Source organism: Bos indicus, chromosome 13 (genome assembly GCF_029378745.1).
Source record: "Bos indicus isolate NIAB-ARS_2022 breed Sahiwal x Tharparkar chromosome 13, NIAB-ARS_B.indTharparkar_mat_pri_1.0, whole genome shotgun sequence".
NCBI classification, from domain to species: Eukaryota; Metazoa; Chordata; class Mammalia; order Artiodactyla; family Bovidae; genus Bos; species Bos indicus.
This window is the reverse complement of record NC_091772.1, coordinates 77446568-77470524: the sequence shown is the minus strand read 5'-3', so window position 1 is coordinate 77470524 and position 23957 is coordinate 77446568. Positions and strand designations below refer to the sequence as shown.

Genomic DNA, 23957 nt, shown 5'->3' with positions numbered 1-23957 from the left:
TCACCCCTTTTCTGCTTAAGAATGCCTGTTAAACTGAACTTAGCAACATGCAAAAAAAAAATCCTAAAAGAAGCCTAAGGAAAAAATCACCTCATCTCTGGAGGAACAAAGAGAAGGATTACATCTGACCAGCAAGAAGAGAATGGAATGCAAAATTTAAAGTATTGAAAAAAAGCAAACACTACCAGCCTAGAATTCTGGACCATGCAAAATTATTCTTCAGAAGGGGAGAAACTGTGATTTTTTTTCTCAGACAAACAAAAACTGAAGGAATTTGTTGCCTGTAGCCCTGCCTTGCATGAAATGTTTTCTAAAAGTTATTTAGAGAGATGGGAAAAGATAGAAGTTATAAACTCGGAACTTCATAGCAATGTGGGAGTTCCCTGGTGGCCAAGTGGGTAAGAGTCCAGCTTTCACTGCCGTGGATCAGGTTCAATCCCTGGTGGGGGAGCTGAGATCCTGAAAAGCTCAGGGTGGACAAAAAAGAAAAGAAAAAGAAAGAGAGATGCCTGTTTCCATTGGGGAAACTGAGATCCTGCAAGCCCGAGGGTGCCCAAAAAAAGAAAAAAAGAAAGATATCTGTTTACATAAGGAACAATCATCAAAGAAGAAATAAGCAAAGACAAAATAAAACTTCAATTTTCTTATTATCAGTTCAGTTCAGTCACTCAATTGCGTCCGACTCTTTGCGACCCCATGGACTGCAGCAAGTGAGACCTCCCTGTCCATCACCAACTCCCAGAGCTTGCTCAAACTCACATCCATTGAGTTGGTGATGCCATCCAACCATCTCATCCTCCATTGTCCCCTTCTCGGCCCACCTTCAATCTTTCCCAGAATCAGGGTCTTTTCAAATGAGTCAGTTCTTCACACCAGGTGGCCAAAGTATTGGAGCTTCAGCTTCAGCATCAGTCCTTCCAATGAATATTCAAGACTGATTTCCTTAGGATGGACTGGTTGGATCTCCTTGCAGTCCAAGGGACTCTTAAGAGTCTTTTCCAACACCACAGTTCAAAAGCATCAATTCTCTGGAGCTCAGCCTTCTTTATAGTCCAACCCTCACATCCATACCTGACTACTGGAAAAATCATAACTTTGACTAGACAGACCTTTGTTGGCAAAGTAATGTCTCTGCTTTTTAATATACTGTCTAGCTTGGTCATAGCTCTTCTTCCAAGGAGCAAGTGTCTTTTAATTTCATGGCTGCAGTCACCATCTTCCACTCTCTTTTTCACTTTCTGTCTTAAGAGTAGTGTCATCTGCATACCTGAGGTTCTTGATATTTCTCCCGGCAATGTTGATTCCAGCTTGCACTTCATCCAGCCTGGCATTTCGCATGATATATTCTGCATATAACAGAAAATAATAATAACTTCTTATTATTAATTGATCTAATAAATAACAAAGATGGGCCCACTAAAGATAGAAATTGTATGGACCTAACAGAAGCAAGGAGAAGGCAAAGGCAACCCACTCCAGTACTCTTGCCTGGAAAATCCCATGGACGGAGGAGCCTGGTAGGCTGCAGTCCATGGCGTCGCTAAGAGTCAGGCACGACTAACTGACTTCACTTTCACTTTTCACTTTCATGCATTGGAGAAGGAAATGGCAACCCACTCCGGTATTCTTGCCTGGAGAATCCCAGGGACAGAGGAGCCATCTATGGGGTCGCACAGAGTCAGACATGACTGAAGTGACTTAGCAGCAGCAGCAACAGAAGCAAAAGATATTAAGAAGAGGTGACCCAGAGGGATGGGGAGGAGGGTTCAGGATGGGGGAACACATGTACACCCGTGGCTGATTCATGTCGATGTATGGCAAAAACCACCACAATATTGTAAAGTAATTAGCCTCCGTTAAAATTAAGAAATTAATTTAAAAGAAAAAAAACAGAAATGGTGGCAAGAATACACAGAACTATACAAAAAAAGATCTTAATGATCCAAGTAACCACAATGATGTGATCACTCACCTAGAGCCAGACATCTCAGAGTGCAAGTGGGCCTTAGGCAGCATCACTACAAACAAAGCTAATGGAAGTGTTGGAATTCCAACTGAGCTATTTCAAATCCTAAAAGATGATGGTGTTAAAGTGCTTCCCTTGATATGTCAGCAAGTTTGGAAAACTCAGCAGGGGCCGCAGAACTGGAAAAGGTCAGTTTTCATTCCAATCCCAAAGAAGGGCAATGCCAAAGAATGTTCAAACTACCACACAATTGCACTCATTTCATATGCTAGTAAGATAATACTCAAAATCCTTCAAGCTAGGCTTCAATAGTATGTGAACCAAGAACTTTCAGATGTACAAGCTGAATTTAGAAAAGGCAGAGGAACCAAAGATCAAATTGCCAACATCTGTTGGATCATAGAGAAAGCTAGAGAATTTCAGAAAAAAATTCTACTTCTGTTTCACTGACTATACTAAAACCTTTGACTGTGTGGATCACAACAAACTGGAAAATTCTTAAAGTGTAGGAGTACCAGACCACCTTATCCGCCTCCTACGAAACCTGTATGCAGGTCAAGAAGCAACAGTTAGAACTGGACATGGAACAATGGACTGGTTCCAAATTGGGAAAGGACTGCATCAAGGCTGTATGCATTACATCACGTGAAATGCCAGGCTGGATAAAGTACAAGCTGGAATCAAGATTGCTGAGAGAAATATCAATAACTTCAGATACACAGATGACACCACCCTAATGCAGAAAGCAAAATGGAATTAAAGAGCCTCTTGATGAAAGTGAAAGTGGAGAGTGAAAAAGCTGGCTTAAAGCTCAACATTCAAAAAACTATGATCATGTCATCCGGCCCCATCACTTCATGGCAAATAGATGGGGAAACAATGAAAACAGTGACAGACTTAATTTTCTTGGGCTCCAAAATCACTGCGGACAGTGACTGCAGCCATGAAATTAAAAGACACTTGCTCCTTGGTAGAAAAGCTATGACAAACCTAGACAGTATACAGAGGTCTGTATAGTCAAAGCTATGGTTTTTCCGGTAGTCACGTACAGATGTAAGAACTGGACAATAAAAAAGACTGAGCAGCAAAGAAATGATGCTTTTGAACTGTGGTGTTGGAGAAGACTCTTGAGAGTCCCTCGGACTACAAGGAGATCCAACCAGTCAATCCTAAAGGAGATCAACCTTGAATATTCATTGGAAGGGCTGATGCTGAAGCTGAAGCTCCAATATTTTGGCCACCTGATGTGAAAGCCAACTCATTGAAAAAAGACACTGATGCTGAGAAAGATTGAGGGCAGGAGGAGAAGGGGACAACAGAAGACGAGATGGTTGGATGGCATCACTGACTCAATGGACTTGAGTTTGAGCAAACTCTGGGAAATAGTAAAGGGCAAAGAAGCCTGGCATGCTGCAGTCCATGCGGTCGCAAAGAGTTGGACATGACTGAGCCGCTGAACAACAGCAATAATGTATTCCATTAGTATGCTTATATATGTATACACATATAAAAACGCAGGAGACGTAAGAGAAGCAGATTTGATCCCTGAGTTGGGAAGATCTCCTGGAGAAGGGCATGACAACCCGCTCCAGTACTCTTGCCTGGAGAATCTCATGGACAGAGGAGCCCCGCAGGCTACAGTCCATAAGGTGGCGAAGAGTCGGACACGACTGAAGAGACTTAGCACACACAAGCACACATGTGTACACAGGTACATGTATATATACATACATTTCAATATATATATGTGAATTGAATGACAGTAATGATACAAGAGACAAGAAGGAGAAATATGGGTTAGTTACTATAAGGTACTCAAACTATGTGCCAAGTCTTACAGTGTTATTCGAAAGTGAATTTGTATTAGTTGTAAATGTATACTGCAAGTTCCAGGGAAACCACTAAAAAAGTTTTGCTTGTTTTTTTTTTAAGTATAATAGGACTTCCCTGTTTTTTCAATAGGACTTCACTTATATACAGTGAAATGTATATACATACATATACCTGTATACACATGTGTGCTTGTGCGTGCTAAGCCTCTTCAGTCGTGTCCAACTGTTTGCCACCTTATGGACTGTAGCTTGCTGGGCTCCTCTGTCCATGAGACTTTCCAGTGCCTAAGAGTCTGTGCTCTCAATGCAGGGGGCCCGGGTTCGATCCCTGATCAGGGAACTAGATCTCACAGGCTGAAACTAAGAGTTCACATGCTGGAAGTCAAAGATCTTATATGACGCAACTTAAAAAAAAAAAAAAAGATTCCACGTACCACAACTAAGACCCAATGCAGCCAAATACACAAATAAATAAAATAAAATATAAAAAAAGAAGGATGGGAAAGATATCCCATGCAAATGGAAACCAAAAGAGAGCAAAGATAACTGTACTTATAAAAGACAAAATAGACTTTAAGACAAAAACTGTAGGAGACAGAGACTTCATCTAGTGATAAAAGGGTCAGTTCATCAAGAAGATATGACAGTTGTAAATATATAGGCACCTAACATGTATTAAATAAATACCAGCAGATCTGAAGGGAGAAATAGATAGCAATACAATCGTAGTGGGAAATTTAAGTAGGGATTTGAGTGGATTAAAGCACCACTTTCAACTATGGATAGATCACCCAGACAGAAAATCAATGCAGAAACACTATATTTGAACTATACTTTACACCAAATGGCCCTAACAGACATATATAGAACATTCCATCCAAAAACCCCCAAATTCACGAAGAACAATGTTAAGGACAGATCATAAGTGCATTCTCAGTCATTCAGTCTTACCCGACCCTTTGCGACCCCATGGATTGTAGCCCGCCAGGCTCCTTTGTCTGCAGAATTTTCCAGGCAAGAATAATGGAGTGGGTTGCCATTTCCTCCTCCAAAGATAGATTATATTAGGTCACAAAACAAGTTTTAACAAATATAAGAAAATTTCTACCTTAGCAAATATCTTTTCTGAACACAGTGCTATGAAACTAGAAATCAATAACAAGAAAAATGGAAAATTTCTGTGTGAAAATGAAATAACACATTTCTGAACAACCATTGAGTCAAAGAGGAAATCGAAAAGTACCTTGAAAGAAGCAATAATGGAAATGCAATATTCCAAAACTTATAGAATGCAGCAAAAACAGTTCTAAGAGGGAAGTTTATAGCTATAAACCGGTACATCAGCAATAATAATAATAATAAAAGTCTTAAAAAACAATCTAACTTTACACTTCAAGAAACCAGAAAAAAGAAGACCAAAGTAAGCCCAGCGTCAGCAAAAGGAAGAAAATGAAGAAGATCAGAAAAGAAGTAAATGAAATCAAGACCAGAAAAGCAACATAAAAATCAAGAACTATTTTTTTAAAGATAAAACTGACAAACCTTCAGCTAGGCTAAGGGGGAAAAAAGACATAAGACTTGAATAAATAAGTAAAAGGTGTACATGTTGGGAAGGAAGACATAAAACTGTTTTTGTTCATAGATGACATGATTATCTAAGTAGAAAATCCAAAAGAACTGACATAAAAAAATTCCTGAACTAACAAATGACTATAGCAAAGTCAGAGAATACAAGTTCACTATGCAAAAGTCAATCACTTTCCTACAAACCAGCAATAAACAAGTAGAATCTGAAGTTTAAAAAACACAATACCATTTACAGTATCAACCCAAAAACTGAAACAGGTATAAATCCAACAGATACGTATAAGATCTATACAAAAGAAAAGTACAAAGGATGCGCACAATAAAGGACAAAAACGGTAAGGACCTAACAGAAGCAGGAGACTAAGAAGAGGTGGCAAGAATACACAGAAGTGTACAAAAAAGGTCTTGATGGCCCCAGTATCCACAATGGTGCAGTCACTTACCTAGAGCAGGACATCCTGGAGTGTGAAGTCAAGTGGGCCTTAGGAAGCATTACTAGGAACAAAGCAAGTGGTGGTGACGGAATTCCAGTTGAGCTATTTAAAATCCGAAAAGATGATGCTGTTAAAGTGCTGCACTCAACATGCCAGCATATTTGGAAAACTCAGCCGTGGCCACAGGACTGGAAAAGGTCAAGGGGGCCTCGAAGAAACCACACATACACACACATAGATCATGGGTGCCTGCAAGAAACGTGCTGTAACCCAAGATCTCCTGTGTTCCAGGAGCTTTGCTGAGCCCTTTCCACGTGCCGTCTCCCCCAGTCCTCATGAAACACTACTAGGAAAGCATCATTATCTGCATTTTGCAGCCAAGGAGGCTGAAGCAAAGCGCAGTAAGGTGACTTGTCCAAGGTCGTCTAGCTAAGAACAGGCACAGCCAAGATTTTAACCCGGGTCTGTCCAATTTTACCAGGTTGTGTGCATGCTAAGTCGCTTCAGTCATGTCTGACACTTTGTAACCCTATGGACTATAGCCCGCCAGGCTCCTCTGTCCATGGCATTTCCCAGTCAAGAATACTGGAGCTTGTCGCCATTTCCTCCTCCAGGGTATCTTCATCTCTGAAGTCTCCTGTATTGGTAAGTGGATCCTTTATTTTACCACTAGCGCCACCTGGGAAGCCCCTTTACAAGGCTGTCGTTCAGCCGCTAAGTCATGTCTGACTCTTTGCGACCCCGTGAACTGCAGCATCCCAGGCTTCCATGTCCTTACTTCCTCCTGGAGTTTGCTCCAATTCATATCCACTGAGTTAGTGATGCCATCCAACTCTCATCCTCTGTTGCCCCCTTCTCCTGCTTTCAATCTTTTCCAGCATCAAGTCTTTTACTGTGAGTCAGCTCTTTGTATCAGGTGCCCAAAGTATTGGAACTTCAGCGTCAGTCCTTCCAGTGAATATTCAGGGTTGATTTCCTTTAGGACTGACTGGTTTGATCTCCTTGCAGTCCAAGGGACTCTCAAGAGTCTTCTCCAGTACCACAATTACCTGGTAAAAGGATCGAACATAATAATTTAGTAGACGAAACTGTGCGGTGTTTGACAGGTCTGGTCTGGAGCCAGACTCAGTTCAGTTGCTCAGTTGTTCCCGACTCTTTGTGACCCCATGGACTGCAGCGCACTCGGCAGGCTGCAGCTAGACTGCCTGGGTTCAAAATCCTGACTCCTCCACTTAGTGGTTATATGGCATCAGGAGGTTCTCTAGCTGCTGTGTCTCAGAGTTTACATCTGTAGAATAAGGCTCGTTTCCTTAAGCAATAGTTATACATTAAAGCCCTCGGGGCCAAGAATAGGATGAGGTGACCGAGGCAGAATTGTACCAGTGCAGAGTTGGATTCTGTCATTATCTGAAATGTTGATATTTTGTTCATCGTAGCTTTTTTGCATTAATTTTTTAATAAGCTTTACCTAGATTGCGAAGTTTGGGGCACACCCTTAAATCTCTTGAGAAATGAGTGCCTCACTCACCTCATCTTGGTCCCATCCCTGCCCTTGGGGGACTCAGCCTTGAGCAAAGCAAATTCCTGCCTTAAAGTGATGCACATCGTAGAGGGGAAGGCTGCCAATCAACGGAGTTTAAATGTATGACACATCTGAAGCTAAGAAGAAAAACAAAGTTGGGGAAAGAGAGAGACACAAAGCGGAAAAAAAAATAGAACCCACCTCACAAGGTTGGTATAAAGATTAAAATAAGTAATTCACATAAAGCACCTAGTGTAAAGGCGGGCGCCTGCTAAAGCGCTCTGCAGACACTGGCCATTAATGTGACTTCAGTGTTGGCTCTGGGGGCACATTACAGAGACTGCAGGGCTCTGCTCTCCTGGAGCTTGCTGGGGCAGTGTTGGTTTCATAAACTGAGAGCTGGGCCCCACTGATGCCAGGATTCTTAACCTTTTTGTGGACCCCCAGGCAGTCCAGTGAAGCCCACAGACCCCTCCTCAGATAATAATTTTAAGTGCATAAAATAAAATACATAGGTTTACAAAAGAAATCTGTTGACATGGAATTATCAAGATATTTTTAAATACATGGGCTTCTTAGCAAATTAAATAACAAGAGCTAGAAGTGGGTCTGAGGCGGGAGGTAGATGACACCTCCCCACTCCAAGCAACTGGAGATTTATTCCCTGTAGACTGAAATTCCAAGACGAGAATCGCATGACAATCGAGGAAGGCGGCTGGGCACGGCTCTGATCACATATTTCTCATTCTCCAAGTTAAGAGACCTCCCTGATCACACATGCGCAGAAAGGCTCCTTGGAGGTCAGAGGGTGAGTGATGCCAAGGGATGTTCTACCCATACGCCTTTCCGGTAAAATCCATCTTGGCTAAGAATGCATGCACACACATGGGAGGACCCCGAGATATACCCAATGTGCACTGTGAAGCGGCAAATCAAAATGATTTGCCAAAGGAAGCCCAAAAGAAATGCCCCATATAAATAATTCAAACTACCGTGAGGGACTCTCCTTCTGAGTCTGCTCATGTGTCTATCCACACACTGTATCTTTTCCTCCTGATGAATACTTGCTTCACCACTTTCTGTCTTTGTGGCAATTCTTTTCTGCAAAGCCGAGGATCCAGGGCCCTTGTCATTGACCATGGTCTAGTGGCTAGGATCTGCAGCTCTCACCGCCATGACCCAGCCTCAATCTCTGGCTGGGAACCCAAGCCCCACTCCAAGCCATTCTAGGCCGAGGCCACCTGAGATCAGGTCTAGTAACTACCATAATTTCAAGGGAGTAAAGCATTTCTTGGATTTCCTTGGTGCCTCAGATGGTAAAGAATCTGTCTGTAATGAAGGAGTCCAGGGTTCAATCCCCTGGGTTGGAAAGATCTGATGGAGATGGGAATGGCAACCCACCCACTCCAATATTCTTGCCTGGAGAATTCCATGGACAGAGGAGGCTGGTGGGCTACAGTCCATGGGGTCACAAAGAGTCAGACACAACTGAGCGACTAACACACACAAAGCATTTCTGGGCTGCTTCAAGGGATCTGCAACAGCATAATGGAGACGCAAAATCATGTAGTGTTTGTTAGTGACAATATCACAAATACTGCTTATATTACTAAGATTTTTTTTCCCTATAACTGAAGGAAGTGCTGCATTTCAGCTGGAGGTCAGTGAAAATAAAACTATCGAGTATTGTCCCATTAAAGTTCACGGACCCAGCTTACAATTCCCTGCATAAAGGGGTCTTTGAAATCTATTTCATGGGTCACAACTAGCACTTTTTTGGATGAAATAATGATATAGACCAGACCAGATTAGAACAGAATATAATAGATCGGCATGCATTGCTCACAATAAAATGAATTCAGATTCATGAAACTTTCATTTCACTTGTGTGTGTTGGTGGTGGCGGTGGGGGCGGGGTGTGTGTGTGACAGTTCACAATGCGAAAATACTTCTGAGCTTCCCTGGTGGTGCAGTGGTTAAGCATCTGCCTTGCAATGCAGGGGACATGGGTTCAATCCCTAGTCCAGAAAGATCCCACATGCCGTGGGACAACGAAGGGCAAGTGCAGCAAGCACTGGGCCTGCCACCCTAGATCCGGTGCTCCGAAACTAGAGAAGCCTGAGCGCTGCAACCAGAGAATAGCTCCTCTCACCACGACTAGAGAAAGACCACACACAGCAACGAAGACCAGCACAGCCAAAAATGAAATTAATTAATGGTCAGAAATATCTGAGGAGCAATGGCTCGAGGGAGGGCAGATCCAGCACGGCCGTGGCCCCATCGCAGGGGCAAACTTCCTTGTCCCCCGCTCCGGGCCCCCACTGGCCTTGGCTTGGTCCTTGTCTGCCCTTCTGCCTACACACAAATATACACACAAGACCCAAGCTCAGAAAACGCTCTGCTGTCAGTGGCTACACAGCTGTTTCCCCCGTCCTCAGGGAGAGGAGCAGGTGTGGCGATGCCCATGTCCTGAGCTCATCGCCTGTCTGGGGACATGCCCCTCCTGATGGCCACATGCACATATTAGGCAAATATTAGGCAAGCTGTTTGTGAAGAGCCAGCTGGCAGCATGTCTGGAAGTGCCGGGCTCCAAAGGTTTGGGGCCAATTAAACAGCCTCTGATGAGCTCCTATAGGGAGCGAAGGCTGGGCAGATACTTCGGTGCTTTTTTCTGAATGTGTTTGTGTTCCTATTGCCCAACCTCAATAGCAAAGGTGAAAGTCTGGGGACTCCCCTGGTGCTCCAGTGGCTAAGACTCCCTGCTCCCAGTGCAGGGGGCCTGGGTTCAATCCCTGGACAGGAAACTAGCTCCCACATGCCAGAACTAAGACCTGGAGCAGTCAATACGTTTTCTTTAAAAAGGTGAGAGCCTGGGAGAGGATACTGGAATCAGAAAAACAAACTTCTAAGGGAATCGACTCTGGTTTCCCAAGGGGAAGGGGGTTTGACCCTCAGCAGATGGGAGCTGAGGAAACAAATTATTCGCTTGTCGGGATGTGCTGGCAATTAACCCTGTGCTAATAAACAGGAAATAGCTAAAGGGGGAAGATGGGCTTTGTCTGGCGGAGGTGGGAGGAGCGGGGATTTAAAGCTGCAGCTCAATCTAGTGGTTCAGAAGGGAAACGCTAGGGTCTGAAGCATCGTACTTCGGCCACCTCATGCTAAGAGTTGACTCATTGGAAAAGACCCTGATGCTGGCAGGGATTGGGGGCAGGAGCAGAAGGGGATGACAGAAGATGAGCTGGCTGGATGGCATCACCGACTCGATGGACATAAGTTTGGGTAAACTCCGGGAATTGGTGATGGACAGGGAGGCCTGGGGTGCTGTGATTCATGGGGTTGCAAAGAGTCGGACACGACTGAGTGACTGGACTGAACTGAACTGAAGCGTCTGAGTTCAAATTCTGCCTACACTACTGCTTTGCTATGTGACCTATGTATGGCAAGTCATTTTCCCTCTGTGGATCCTTGCTTTTTTAGTCTATAAAATGGGAAAATAACAGTGTTTACTTTGAAAGACTACTGGAAAGCTTTAACAAAAAGATGTTAAATGCCTAGCCCTAGGCTTAGCATGCATAAGTACTCAATAATGGCCAGCTCTCTTTGTTACCATCAATGTTATTTGTCCCATAGCCTGCGGCCTATATCTGTTCCTTAGTGGAGATCTATTGTTCAGGCTGAGCTCCTCACAATGCCAGAAATCACAGAGAACATAAAATCCTGCTAGTTAAGCTTTATTGAGCATTTACTGTATGCCAGGCACGGTTCTGAGCACTTCGCATGCATTTATTTGCTAATTAATTCTTAGCAACGACTCTATAAAAATCAACCTATGAAATTATCATCATGAGTATTATAAAATTATCATCAACAACAATTCCATGAAACTGTCATCACCCTCATTTTACAAATGAGGAGCTGGGTTAGTTACCAACTGCTGTATAACAAATTACCCCAACACTTAGCAGCTTAGAACAACAGTAAACGCTTATTATCTCACAACTTCTGTGGCTCAGGGATTTGGGGACTGCTTAGCTGTGTGGCTCCAGGGCCGACGCTCTGATGAGGCTGCGGTCAAGATGTTGGCCAGGGCTATAGTCCTCTGAAAGCCTGGCTAGACTGGAGGACCCACTTCCAAGATAGTTCCCGCAGGGGCCTGACAAGTTGGTGTTGAGGCTGTTGGCAGAAGGCCTTGGTCCTTCACCGCACGAATCTCTCCATAAGGTGTTTTCCCTTTCTTTACAATATGGCTGAGGGCTTCTCCCAGAGTAAGTGATCCAAGAGAAAGACAGAAGCTGGAATTTCTTTTTGCTCTAATTTGTGTGTGTGTGTGTGAAAAAAAAAAAAAAAACACATGTAACACAAACTTGACGAACTCTAGCCATTTTGACGTATACAGTTCTCAGTGATATCAAGTACATTCATATTGCTGTGCGGCCATCACCACCATCCATCTCCAGCATGTTTTCATCTTGCAAAACCGCAACTCTGTACCCGGTACACAATAGCTCCCCATTTCTCCTTCCTCAGTCCCTCTTGAAGCTGAGGAGGTGGTGATTGTGAGACAAGATCTAATTGACAGAAGGAGCTAGCCACCAGGAGAGCTACTAGGAGAGCTTTTCAGACAGAAGGCACAGCAAGTGCAAAGGCACTGAGGTAGGAACACTCTCAGGAGACCAGCTTGGCTGGAGCAGGATGAGTAAGAAGAATGATAGGTAGGAGGTGAGAGAGGTCAACAGGGCTTGATCACACAGCACCTTGTTAAGCAAGGTCACTCTCAGAGCAGCCATGGGGGCATTTAAGGCAGAGACCAACACAGTCCTGGCATCTAGGTGATGGTGGTGGTTTAGTCGCTAAGTCGTGTCTGACTCTTGTGATCCCATGGACTATAGACCACCAGGTTCCTCTGTCCATGGGATTTCCAGCCAAGAATACTGGAGTGGGTTGCCATTTCCTTCTCCAGGGATCTCCCTGACCCAGGGATCGAATCTGGGTCTTGTGCATTGCAGGCAGACTTTTCACCGTCTGAGCCACCAGGGAAGCTTGCATCCAGGAGCCTCTCACATAATGAAGACAGTCCCAGATGAACCTAGAAGAATCTGCTCCTCCAAGGCAGCGTCCAAGAGCTCAGCCTGGAGCAGCTCAGCCAGAGTCGCTACCATCCATCCTCGTTTCAGCCTCCCTGTAAGCCAGACTAGCATCCCCATTAATATAAATGAGGTCTTTGCTGACTTTGATTTCCAAATGAGCCCAGCCGTTCAAGATCTCTATTCCAGGAAATGAGAAATTTATGTAATGAAAATTAAAAGAGAAACTGGGGAAGCGGCTCTTTAAGTGCCTACTTCCTGGGTAAGTGAGTCAGATCTGGCAGGAGATGGATGAAGATGCCACCCTAGGTCTCCTGGGAACCTGTGACCAGCAGGGAGGCAGGGAGCATCCTGGCTATAGGCAAAAATGAAGCCCCCAGACCCCCTTCCTTTACTCCAAAAAACAGCCATGATAATAATAGCTCATCTTCACTGCTCCTGTTCACCTGCCCAACCCTGTTCTAAGCACTTTACTTACATGGGTTATTTCGTTCAACCTTCATGACAAAAAGATGGTATAGGCACTACTATGTTCCCCATTTTACAGATGGGAAAACTGAGGCTCAGGTTGTGACCTGATCAAGGACACATAGAAAACAGTGACCAAAATGGGACTCGAGTCTTTTGTCTTTCATCTCCACAGATCCTCTAGTCCAGAGCTCAGACAGTGTGGAATGGAAGGAAGGCTCAGGAGGCAGAGAGATTTGGGTTCGAATCCAAGCTTCAACTACTGACTTGCTATATGACCTTGAACAAACTGCTTACTTCCTGGCGGCTCAGTTCCTTTATAATTTTTGCCCCTTCTCCATTGAGTTCATCCCTGAATTAAAGAAGATAATGTATAAAGATGGCAACACAGGATTTCAGATGCCTTCTCAAACTAATTTTAAAAACCAATGGTAAACTCTTAGAACTGAAAAGTCTTTGGGCAATAGCTTCAGGTACAGTTGGATCTAGGGGCTCTAAAGATGCCAAGGGCTCAGTTTTTTCTTTTTCTCCATGTAGGAGACCCTCCCTAAGAGCTCCAAGATTACATCAGATTTCTTACAGCTAGAAATCTTGGTTGAAAGAAAGTTTTTTTCAAACAGCACAGCAAAAGTCCTAGTATTCACTCTGATTGGACCAAGTTGGGTCACATGATCATCCCATCACCAATCTCTATGGCCAGAGAGATGGACAATGCTGATTGGGCCACCCAGGCCATCCCCTCCTAGAGCTACGGGGAGGGGTGCAGAAAACCAGGGCTGAGCCATTTGCACTGTGAGGGGGAGAGGCTAGCCTCCTCCCAAAAACCTGGGGTGCTCTTACCAGAAAAATAAAGAATGTATGCTGGGCCAGCAGGAATACCAGATGGTGATCCTGGCACATAGTAGGCCATAAATAAATACATGTGCAATTGAACAAAAAAATTTTCCACCCCAGAGGATGGTTGTAAGGATAAAGTGAAATAACGTATGTGACTCCCTGGCACATATCAGGGCTCCATAAATCTCGTCTTAGAGAAACAAGAGGTGCTCAGATTGAGTTTAGATTCTGGTCACACGCTAATGAGCACAGATGCTGGAAGAAACTGGAAGAAAAGGCTTCCCTCACCTCAGCCAGGCCTCCCCCACATTTATTTTACATCCTGCGGACAGAACAGGACCAGGCCTCAGGTAAACAAAGTGAGGCTCTTGCTGTGGCGTAAAATGTAAGGGGACAGGGGCTTCCCTGGTGGTCCCATGGTTAGGGCTTCACCTTCCAATGCAGGGGGTGGGGGGTTCGATCCCTGGTTGGGGAGCTAAGATTCCACATGCCTCATGACCAAGAAGGCAAAACATAAAACAGAAACAATATTGTAACAAATTCAATAAAGACTTAAAAAATGGTCCACATCAAAAAAAAAATCTTTTAAAATTGTATTTAGAAAAATGTAATTAGAAAAAAAAATGTACTTCAGGGACACTGAAAAATAAATAATATTTTAAAAAATCGATAGTACAAAAACCCATGATATTCAAAATATTAACATTTTAAATAGACGTATCCTTATGTACACATTTACATATCACTTCTGTGCAAATATCCAGACATATGCGCATATGGACATTTTCACAGACATATCTTTGTGTATTTCCTCATAAAATCTGCACAGAGCCACTGCATGGCACAACCCCAGGGGGTCCCATTCCATTGTAATCTGCATAGATGGCATCCTTCCTCTGTGCAAGAACAGCACCTCTGGCTGAACACAGCAGGCCTGTGTGTGAACAAACATGTACGCACATCTCCATCCATGAGAAGACTCACAGCCACCCACGCAGGACTAAATGGTGCCACGTAACACCATTCGTGCACACACGCCAAACAGTGGAACTGCACGATATGGTTTCATACAGCTGACTTGCTCGCCCCAGGGCTTCTGCACTTGCTGTTTGCTTTACCTGGGATGTTCTTGCCGTATAACCACGTAGCTCCCTCTCTTGCCTCCTACATCCTCGAAGCTGACTTTGTCAGAAGGGCTCTAACACCTCCACAACCTACCATTGTCTAAAATTGCAAACCCTCACCCACAGTCCATATCCCCCCCAAACTGGCTTTATTTTTCCCCTTGACATTTAAGACCATCTGACATGATACGTGGCTCCCCAGGTGGCTCAGTGGTAAAGAATCTGCCTGCCAATGCAAGAGATGTAGCTTCAACCCCTGGATCAGGAAGATCCCCTGGAGGAAGAAACTGCAACCCACTCCAGTATTCTTGCCCAGAAAACCCCATGGAGAGAAGAACCTGGCGGGCTGCAGTCCATGGGATCACAAAGAGCAGGACACAGCTTATCAACTGACCATACACATACATAATGTATTTTCCTTTTTATCCTATTGAATGTCTACCCCGCTAAAATGTCAGGGCTTCCCTGCTGGCTCAGACAGCAAAGAATCTACTTGCAATGCAGGAGACCTAGTTTTGATCCCTTCATTGAGAAGATCCCCTAGAGAAAGGAATGGCTACCCACTCCAGTACTCTTGCCTGGAGAATTCCATGGACAGAGGAGCCTGGTAGGCCACTGTCCATGGAGTCACAAAGAGTTGAACACGACTGAGCAACTAACACTTTCACCACTAAAATATCAGCTCTACAAAGGCAAGGATTTTTGTCTGCTTTGTTCACTGCTGTGTTTCCCAGCTTTAGAGCATTGCCTCACACAGAGTAGGTGCTCAATAAATATTAGTTAAATGAATGGAAAAAGCCAAGAAAGTGGGGATCCCTGAGGATGACTGAGACCAAATTTCCCACTACCTCAGCAGAAAGGCAACCAAAAGTCAGATGAAAGTTGAATTCTAGAACTTAGTGGCAATGTAAGATACATTCTAAGTGATGTGAGTGTACTATCTCCTTTAATTATCACAGCAGCCCTGTTAGGCTGGGGTTCCCAGTGTCCAGCATCTAATGCCTGATGATATGAGGTGGAGCTGATGTGATAGTAATAGAAATTAAATGCTCAATAAATGTAATACACTTGAATCATCCCAAAACCATCCCCCTCCCTGACCGCTGTCCATGGAAAAACTGACCTCCACGAAACCAGTCCCTAGCGCCAAGGTTGGGAACCATGCGTAAGATACCACTGTCTATCCCCAGTTTACCTGGAGGGGATCAAGGCACTGAGCAGTTAAATCACTTGGACAAGACGTGCAGAAGTGGTAAAGCTGAGATTCAAGCCCAGCATCCTGGCTCCACCCAGTCCACTCCTACACACACACACACACACACACACACACTCTTATATAGTGTCACCCGGTCCTTTCAGTTTTTAGGCAACTCTCAGAAAAGAAACCTCCTTCCCCCAGACTAGGTGTCTGGAGTCCCCACCCCTCACTGACCTCATTGCACCCCAGCCAAATTCAAATCTGCAGCCCTGGCGACATTGCTGTTGCTGCGGGAAGCTGTAGGCTGTCCAGTTGTCATGGCGATGGTCTCCGGCTCTTACCAACAGTCCCGCCTCCTGGCTGCCGGGCTGGCTCACTCTTGCCACGCTTAGAGGCTGTTCCGTGGCCTTGCTCCGTACCCGACCCCTTCTGGGTAGCTAGGTGGGCCCAAAGCTTCCCTTGTCTCTCCTGTTCCCCCCTGGGGGCAAGAGGATCAGAAGCAAGGCACCTGATCCCCGCCTACCTTCCTGGCCTCCTTGGCTATGTGACCTTGAGCTATAGTGTCTCCTGTCCCTGTTTTACAGGTGGCCACGAAGAGTTAATGAGCTCAGTGGTTCATTCATTCCACAAATTATTACTGAGCTCCTGCTATGTGCCAGGCAATGGTCTAGCTGCTGGGGATACAGCAACGACTAAGACAGACCAGGTTGTCTGGGAGACAGACAACAAACATGTTCTGGGAGGGAGATAATGCAACTGAATGCAGATGAGTGGAGGGATCAGGGCAGACATTACTTAGGGGGGTTAAGGAACTGCTCTCTCACTTGAGCTAAACCAGAATAAGCATTTAGCCATGCAAATATATAGGGAAAGAGTATTCCAGAAAGAAACTGCAGCATGTACAAAGGCCCTGAGGCAGGGATGAACTGGTCTATTTAAGGAACAGAAGGCCCTTCCCTCAAAATGATGCTTATAACTTTCAGAGGGCAGCTTCCAAGTACAAACTCCGACTCTGAAGGCACAGAGAAAGTGAGCCTTGACAAGGCTGCTCATACTGGCAGGAGGAAAATGACATCATAGCCAGCTGCTGGGGTGCAGCTTCCAGCTCCTGGGGGCTCCCCTCAGACTCGGAGTCTGAGCCTCTGCAGCAGGCAAAAGAGCAGTGATACTAATACAACGTGTTCTAGATGCTTTCCATGTGTTAATTAGTCTCTGCTTCACATCCCTAAGGGAGAATTTATTGTTCTCATTATCTCCATTTTACAGATGGAAAGCTAAGGCAAAGAGCTGCTTGCCCAAGGTCAACGGCTGTTGACTGGCAAAGCTGAAAACATACTTGGCTGCAAAGCCCATGGCCCCAGCCACCATCCCAGATGCTCTGTAAGTGAACAAAGGGACTCAGTTCAAAGCCTCCGAAAGAGGTGCGGACATTGGTGAACTGAAGCCCGTGACCTTTGCAGAGGGCCCCACCGCCCATGACCAGCCCATCTTTGGAGGCACGTGGGCATAGCGACTCTCTGTGGCAAGAGTTTCCAGTCTTCCAAAATACAGCACGTTCTTATGTGACGTCTCCAAATTTTAAAACGCAGACCAAGCTCTTTCAAGAGTTTCCAGTCTTCCAAAATACAGCACGTTCTTATGTGACCTCTCCAAATTTTAAAACGCGGACCAAGCTCTTTCTTTTCAATATCGAGCAGTCCAATAAAACGTGTTGTTTAGACATCCAGGTGGGACCATCGGGGACCAGCGCAAAGTGATAGGGCAGGATCTCTTGTTCAGAAATGATTCGGAAAAAACCAGCAAGGACAGAGCAGTGATCCCTGGGGGGCCCTCCCTTCAGAGCACGGGCCTCTGAACAAATCGCCCGAGTTGCACATCTGTGAAGCTGGCCCGGCCTCTCAGGTAGGCACTTCCTCAATACTTACTGAATCAAATGCAAGGCAGAGGAAGGGCTTCCCTGGTGGCCTTGGGGTAAAGAATCTGCCTGCCAATGCAGGAGACACAGGTTCAATCCCTGATCCGGGAAAATCCCACACACTGGCCACAGAGCAACTCAGGCAGTGTGCCACAACTACTGAGCCTGTGCTCCAGGAGCCCTGGAGCTGCAATTTCGGAGCCCGTGTGCTACAGCTACCAAAGCCCGAGTACCCTAGAGCCCGTGCTCCACAAGAGAAGCCGCTGCAATGAGAAACCCCGGCACCAGAACCAATAATAGACCCCGCTCACTGTAATTAGAGAAAGTGCGCAGCAACGAAGACCCAGTGAAGCCAAACACAAATAAAGTGATTGCATTATTTTTTTTAATAAAAGAAGTTAGAGGGAAAGGGAGGAAAACAGACAGACATCTGGTCCCTCAATATATCAGTGTGTGTGTGCGCTCAGTCACTTCAGTTGTGTCCAACCCTTTGCAACCCTATAGACTGTAGCCCACCAGGCTCCTCTGTCCATGGGATTCTCCAGGCAAGAATACTGGAGAGGGTTGCCATGCCCTCCTCCAGGGGATCTTCCCGACCCAGGGATTGAATCTGCGTCTCCTGCATCTCCTGCATTGCAGAAGGATTCTTTACCACGGAGCCACCAAAGAAGCCCCCAATGTATCAGACGCAGCTCCACGTAATACCTTACAAGAACTCACCATGTGCCAGGCACTGTGTGTATCAATGCATTTAAACCTCACAGTAGCTATTCTCGCTTTCAGATGAGGAAACTGGAGCTTAGGCAGGTGAAATATTTTGGTTATCATTAATACTTGACAGAATTGATCAGACTGGCAGGGGTGAGGAAGAACAAAGATGGGGGGAGGAAAAGTAAGAGAGAGACAAGAGGAGAAGAAGACACCGAGGGCCTGTCTCCCAAGCTGGGCTGCACTCAGGTCTCTGCCAAGACCGCCTGGAATTTGGGGAGGCCGTCGCACCCCAGATCACAGTGCCATCCGCCCCAGCTTGGCTCCTCTCCGGCGATCCAATTACTAAATGCAGCCGCATTCTTTAAAAATGTCTTTCCTCTTATGTAATGCAATAGTGCAAACGCCAAGCAGATGGTGCCGTGACAAGCTTTTTAAAAGTTGGTCAGGAGCTCATCTTTCACAATTAATGTATGGGCATTTAAACGAGCTGCAGCCAGCCACGAAACTCCATCAAGAATCCATGCAGGACAACCGGCTTGACCGCGTGGCCATGCTTACCTCCTCTCGGGCCAGGGGTAGATGGCACAACTGATCACGTTGACTTGTGAGCCACAGTCAGAAGATACGTGGTTTGGACAGAATGAAGAACTGCCTCAGGCCTCGCAAAGCCCAGAGAGCTGGAGCCTTCCTCCATCTATTACCAAGACTGTTGTTTTTTTGTTTTTTTTCCCCCAAACTTTTATGTCGTCTTCAAGAGAGTGGGCTCTCTCTCTCTCTCTCTCTCTGGGAAATGATTGAGTCACAAACAGTGTCAGATGCTGCCAGGGAGCTCTTTCCCCCCACCCCACCCCCACCCATCTTCCTCAGTGCTCAGGGATGAGATCATTTCATTCGGAGCCAATTATAGAAGGAGAACGCTGGGGATGTACAAAGAAACCTCCTCCCACTAACACAGGCTGTACCCTGCCGGCATGAGCAGGAACAGGAGGCTGGATGTCCGGTTCCAAGTTCAACCTCAGGGTGCGCGAAGGCCAAGCATTCCTAAGCCGCAGCTTGGATCTGTCAAGCTAGGATGCTGGGCTTCTGGCTAAATGAGATCTTTTGGTCAGAAGTTCAGAGCTGGGTGAGTTCGAGGAGATCATCACTGTAAAAGATGGGCAAACTGGGGCTCGGAAAGGGGGAACGGGGACTTCCCTGGTGGTCCAGTGATTAAGACTCTGAGCTTCCCCTGCAGGGGGCTTGGGTTCGATCCCTGGTCAGGGAACTAAGATCCCACATGCCACGCAGCCAAAATATATTTTTTTAAAAAAGAGGGGGAGGGTGGGGGTGGGATGCGTCATCTCAAGTTCACATAGCTAGTAGGTAGCGAAGCCAGATAGCTGGATGGTATCTTCCACCTCCCATGAGGAAGAAGTCTATTGACTTGGACCTGTCCAGTCCCCTTCCTGCTGCTTCTTGTAACAGCATCCTGAGTTTTCCTCGGGGAAATATCCTTTTTCCCCTTGGTCCATGTGGTTCAATTAGGACTGATCCCTCTCTAGCCCTAGGATGCACCGATTGGCCAGTCCCAGCCAATCAGAGCCCACTGCCCTGCCAGTTCAGGGATGGGCATGTAAGACGAGCCAGGTCAATGAGCAAGTGACGCCAGGAGTTTAGCCGGAGCTATGGCTATTGGAAATGAGAAGTTCTTTTCCACTCAGCAATACTAAACTGGGAGGAAGAAGATCCAGAGATGCTGGTGTCCATGTCTGCCACCACGAGGTGCCTGCCTAAGGAAAGAGCCGAACGGAGGAGCAGAGGACCAAAGGGTAGCGATCAGACAGCTCTAACCCCACAAGCCCTGGATCTAGCCTCACCTGAAGGGAGATCTGTCCTCAATATTTTAATTACATGTGTTGATAAATTTCCATTTTTGCCAAAGTTGACTGAGTTCTGCCGCTCATCAATCCACCCCCACCCCACCCCCTACCCCCGCCACACACACACACAAAAGGCCTTGACTTGAAGTGCTTAGGTGTAGGCCAAGGCTCCAGGAACACCACACGACATGCTTCCCACCTTCATCTCCAAATCATTTCTGATTTTTGAAGCTTTTTTTCTTTTATTGACATAGCCACACGGCATGTGGGATCTTAGTTCCCCAACCAGGAATCAAACCCATGCCCCCTGCACTGGAAGCGCAGAGTCTTAACCACTGGACCACAAGGGAAGTCCTTTTATTTTTAATTTTTTTGGTATTGGTTGGATGGAGATACTTCCCCCTCCTCTGGCAGAGTACCTGACTCCGTACAAACTCCTGCTGAAACTGGGGGTAATGAGTCAAATCCATTTCACCTGCCTTCACTGATCAAGGCTTTGCATGCCCTCCAAGCAGCAAGTAGCCTAAGACATTAAGAAGTTGTACTCCAGGAACTTGGAGTCAGCTGTGTCTAGTTCTAGCTGAGCCTGTTAAGACAGGACAAGACGGGACCACCGACCCTCCAACTGGGCATGCGTGAGTGTTCCCTTGGTGACCCTTTGATTCTGGAGGGTCAAAAACTCCACCCTCAGGTGGTGCTAAGCGTCTTCATCTTTCAACATTCAGAGGCCTGGAGCTTGGCTGCACCTGCAGAGAACAACGATGGCACCTTTTTCCAATCACCCTTCCCCACACTCCCCACGCTCAGACCCCCCTCCCGCTCTATTCGTTATCCCATAAATACTCCCAAGCTCCTGGCCTTTTGGGAGGTAGATCTGAGACTGGTGTCGTCTTTGTGTTTCATGCACACTTAGCTGTCTCAGCATCGTGGCCTGCTGTGTGTTGGGCAAAACGAAGCTAGTTCAGTGACACGGGCACACACTCCAGAAGGTGTACCCAAGGGCAATGTCCCCTTTCACAGTACCCGTCCCCCGTGTTCCCCACCACAGCCTCTAACTTCCTGTTCAGTCAAGAGCACGGGCTTTGGCATCCAGTTCAAACTCCAGCTCCAACTTTTCCTAACAATGACGCCTTGTACAGGTCACCTGACTTTCCTGAGCCTCAGTTTCCACTTCTGTAAATGGGAGAAAGATCATCCACCTCCCAGAATCCCAGAAAGTTAAAAGTGGCATCACTCCTTAAAGGCTGGTTTTTCAACAGTAACTATGAGGGACTCCAAAATGTTTACACTACAGAGCCCAGGCATCTCAGACACTGAGTCTGCTTGGGAAGACAGCAGCTAAACACTGCAGCCATGAAATTAAAAGACGCTCCTTGGAAGAAAAGCTATGACGAACCTACACAGCATATTAAAAAGCAGAGATATTACTTTGCCAACAAGTGTCTGTATAGGCAAAGCTCTGGTTTTTCCAGAAGTCACGTATGGATGTGAGAGTTGGACTATAAAGAAGGCTGAGAGCCAAAGAATTGATGCTTTCAAACTGTGGTGTTGGAGAAGACTCCTGAGAGTCCCTTGGACTGCAAGGAGATCAGACGAGTCAATCCGAAAGGAAATCAACTCTGAATATTCATGGGAAGGACTGATGCTAAAGCTGAAGCTTCAATACTTTGGTCACCTGATACAAAGAGCCAACTAATTGGAAAGGACCCTGATGCTGGGAAAGATTGAGGGCAGGAGGAGAAGGGGACAACAGAGGATGAAATGGCTGGATGGCATCACCAACTGGATGGACGTGAGTTTGAGCAAACTCTGGGAGATGGTGAAGGTCAGGGAGGCCTGGTGTGCTGCAGTTCATGGGGTCGAATGAGCGGCCGAACAACAAACACATAAAAGATAATTTCCACATAAAACGACCTCCCGTGGCCAAAACAAGCGTAGGGGCAGAGGCAGAGAAAGCCTGCTTTAGGGAACCTGACCTCAGTGTGAACCGCCTGACCGGTCAGCATCTCTTTCCCCTCCATCACCCCAGCTCCTCATCCCAGACGGACACACACAGGTGCTGCTGAAATGCTTGCCCAGTGACTCACTGACACTCCCAGAGCCGGTGGGGGCAGACAGTGATTCCCAGGAGTGCCCAGAGTCCTGATTTAGGAAAGAGGGTTGAGTAGCAGGAACATGTGGGCCAGTCCCTGCCCAGACCCAAGGGCAGTGGAAAGATACACCCCTCCTCCAACTCCATCCTGGGAGCTCCTGGGTCCAAACACTGGGAGAACCAAACCAGCACCCTCGCTAGAGGAGGAGCGGGAGAAGGCCAGGACTCACCCACGGTTCTTTATGCATCTGAAGCAAGGGATTCGTCAGAGATGGTTTTACATGAACCCAGGACAGGGCAGGAAATAATTGACTAGAAGATGGATGAACTTTGAAAACACTCTGCTACATGCAAGAAGCCGGCCACGAAAGACCCTTTGTATAATTCCATTTTTATGAAATGTCCAGAAGAGGCAAATCCATGGAAATAGAAAGCAGACTCGTGGTTGCTTAGGGCTGGCGGGTCTGATGAATGAAGGGTAACTGCTGATGGGTACGAGGCTTCTGTGGGGATGAAAAGGTTTCTACGATTAGATCAAGTTAGACGATTATCTGAGTTATACACTTTGAGTGAATGGTATAATGTTGTGAACTCTAGCTCAGCAAAGGTGTTAAAAGACATATTAATAACAACTGACTCCCAAGGGGAGAAAAACTGCTCCCTTTCAAGTCCTTTGTGAATTCTCTAGTGGAGACTAGGCAAGGCCCCAGTCTCCATTAGAACGCGTGGCCCCTCACTTCCTCTCACACACGTGCTCGTGTCCTGTTTGAACAAGGACACAGCAGGCTTCACGCTCGGCTCCTTGAAGAGCAGTACCTCGCCAGACTCGTTTGCTTTCCGTTGTGTTTGTTCTTCTGATTGCCTTCTAATTATGGCAACTGATTGTTCACCTGTTCATTTGTTCAGTAAATATGTGTTAAGCGTTATGGTGTGACAGACGCCAGTCTAGCCACAGGGGGGACAGCAGGGAAGAAGACCAAAATCCTTGCCCTCGTGGAGCTGATGTCCTGCTAGGGCAGAAAATCTGAGCAGTTGGTGTAGCTCATGTGTTTCAAATCCCCGCTCTGCCACTCACTGGCTGTGTGTCCTGGGGCAAGTAACTTAACCTCTCTGTGCCTCAGTTCCCCCACATGCAAAATGGGGGTAATCACTGCATCTAACTCAATAATACAATGAGTATCATCTAACTCAAGGATACAATGAATCAGTACGTGTAAAAGGCCGGGACAGTGCGTGGGACACTGTAGGTACTTAATAAATGTTTGCAACTATTATCTATTTTCATTTCTAGTTGCAATTAAAAAAAAATTTCCTCTTTATACACA

The 23957-nt window shown here is 46.0% G+C and overlaps 3 long non-coding RNA genes across 7 annotated transcripts; 2 read left to right on the top strand and 1 right to left on the bottom strand.

The window, feature by feature from the left end:
• Nucleotides 1–628: 628 nt before the first annotated feature.
• LOC139186611 (uncharacterized) lies at nucleotides 629–19506 on the bottom strand. Of its 4 annotated transcripts, XR_011570275.1 has the most exons (4): nucleotides 19240–19506; nucleotides 7348–7478; nucleotides 5829–6868; nucleotides 629–1346 (listed from the first exon to the last, which is right to left on the bottom strand). It is a non-coding gene; the product is annotated as an uncharacterized lncRNA (long non-coding RNA). The 4 variants fall into 4 exon arrangements; XR_011570273.1 differs by lacking the exon at nucleotides 7348–7478 and having other exon boundaries at nucleotides 19240–19504; XR_011570274.1 differs by lacking the exons at nucleotides 7348–7478; nucleotides 19240–19506 and adding an exon at nucleotides 16290–16740.
• On the top strand, nucleotides 9963–13282 carry LOC139186612 (uncharacterized). 2 transcript variants are annotated; one of them, XR_011570278.1, is made up of 3 exons: nucleotides 9963–10203; nucleotides 12351–12525; nucleotides 13072–13282. It is a non-coding gene; the product is annotated as an uncharacterized lncRNA (long non-coding RNA). The 2 variants fall into 2 exon arrangements; XR_011570277.1 differs by lacking the exon at nucleotides 9963–10203 and adding an exon at nucleotides 10420–10623.
• Nucleotides 19507–19523: 17 nt separating the features above from the next.
• Nucleotides 19524–20610, top strand: LOC109567534 (uncharacterized). Its single transcript, XR_002182072.2, has 2 exons — nucleotides 19524–19804; nucleotides 20382–20610. It is a non-coding gene; the product is annotated as an uncharacterized lncRNA (long non-coding RNA).
• The last annotated feature ends 3347 nt before the right edge of the window (nucleotides 20611–23957 follow it).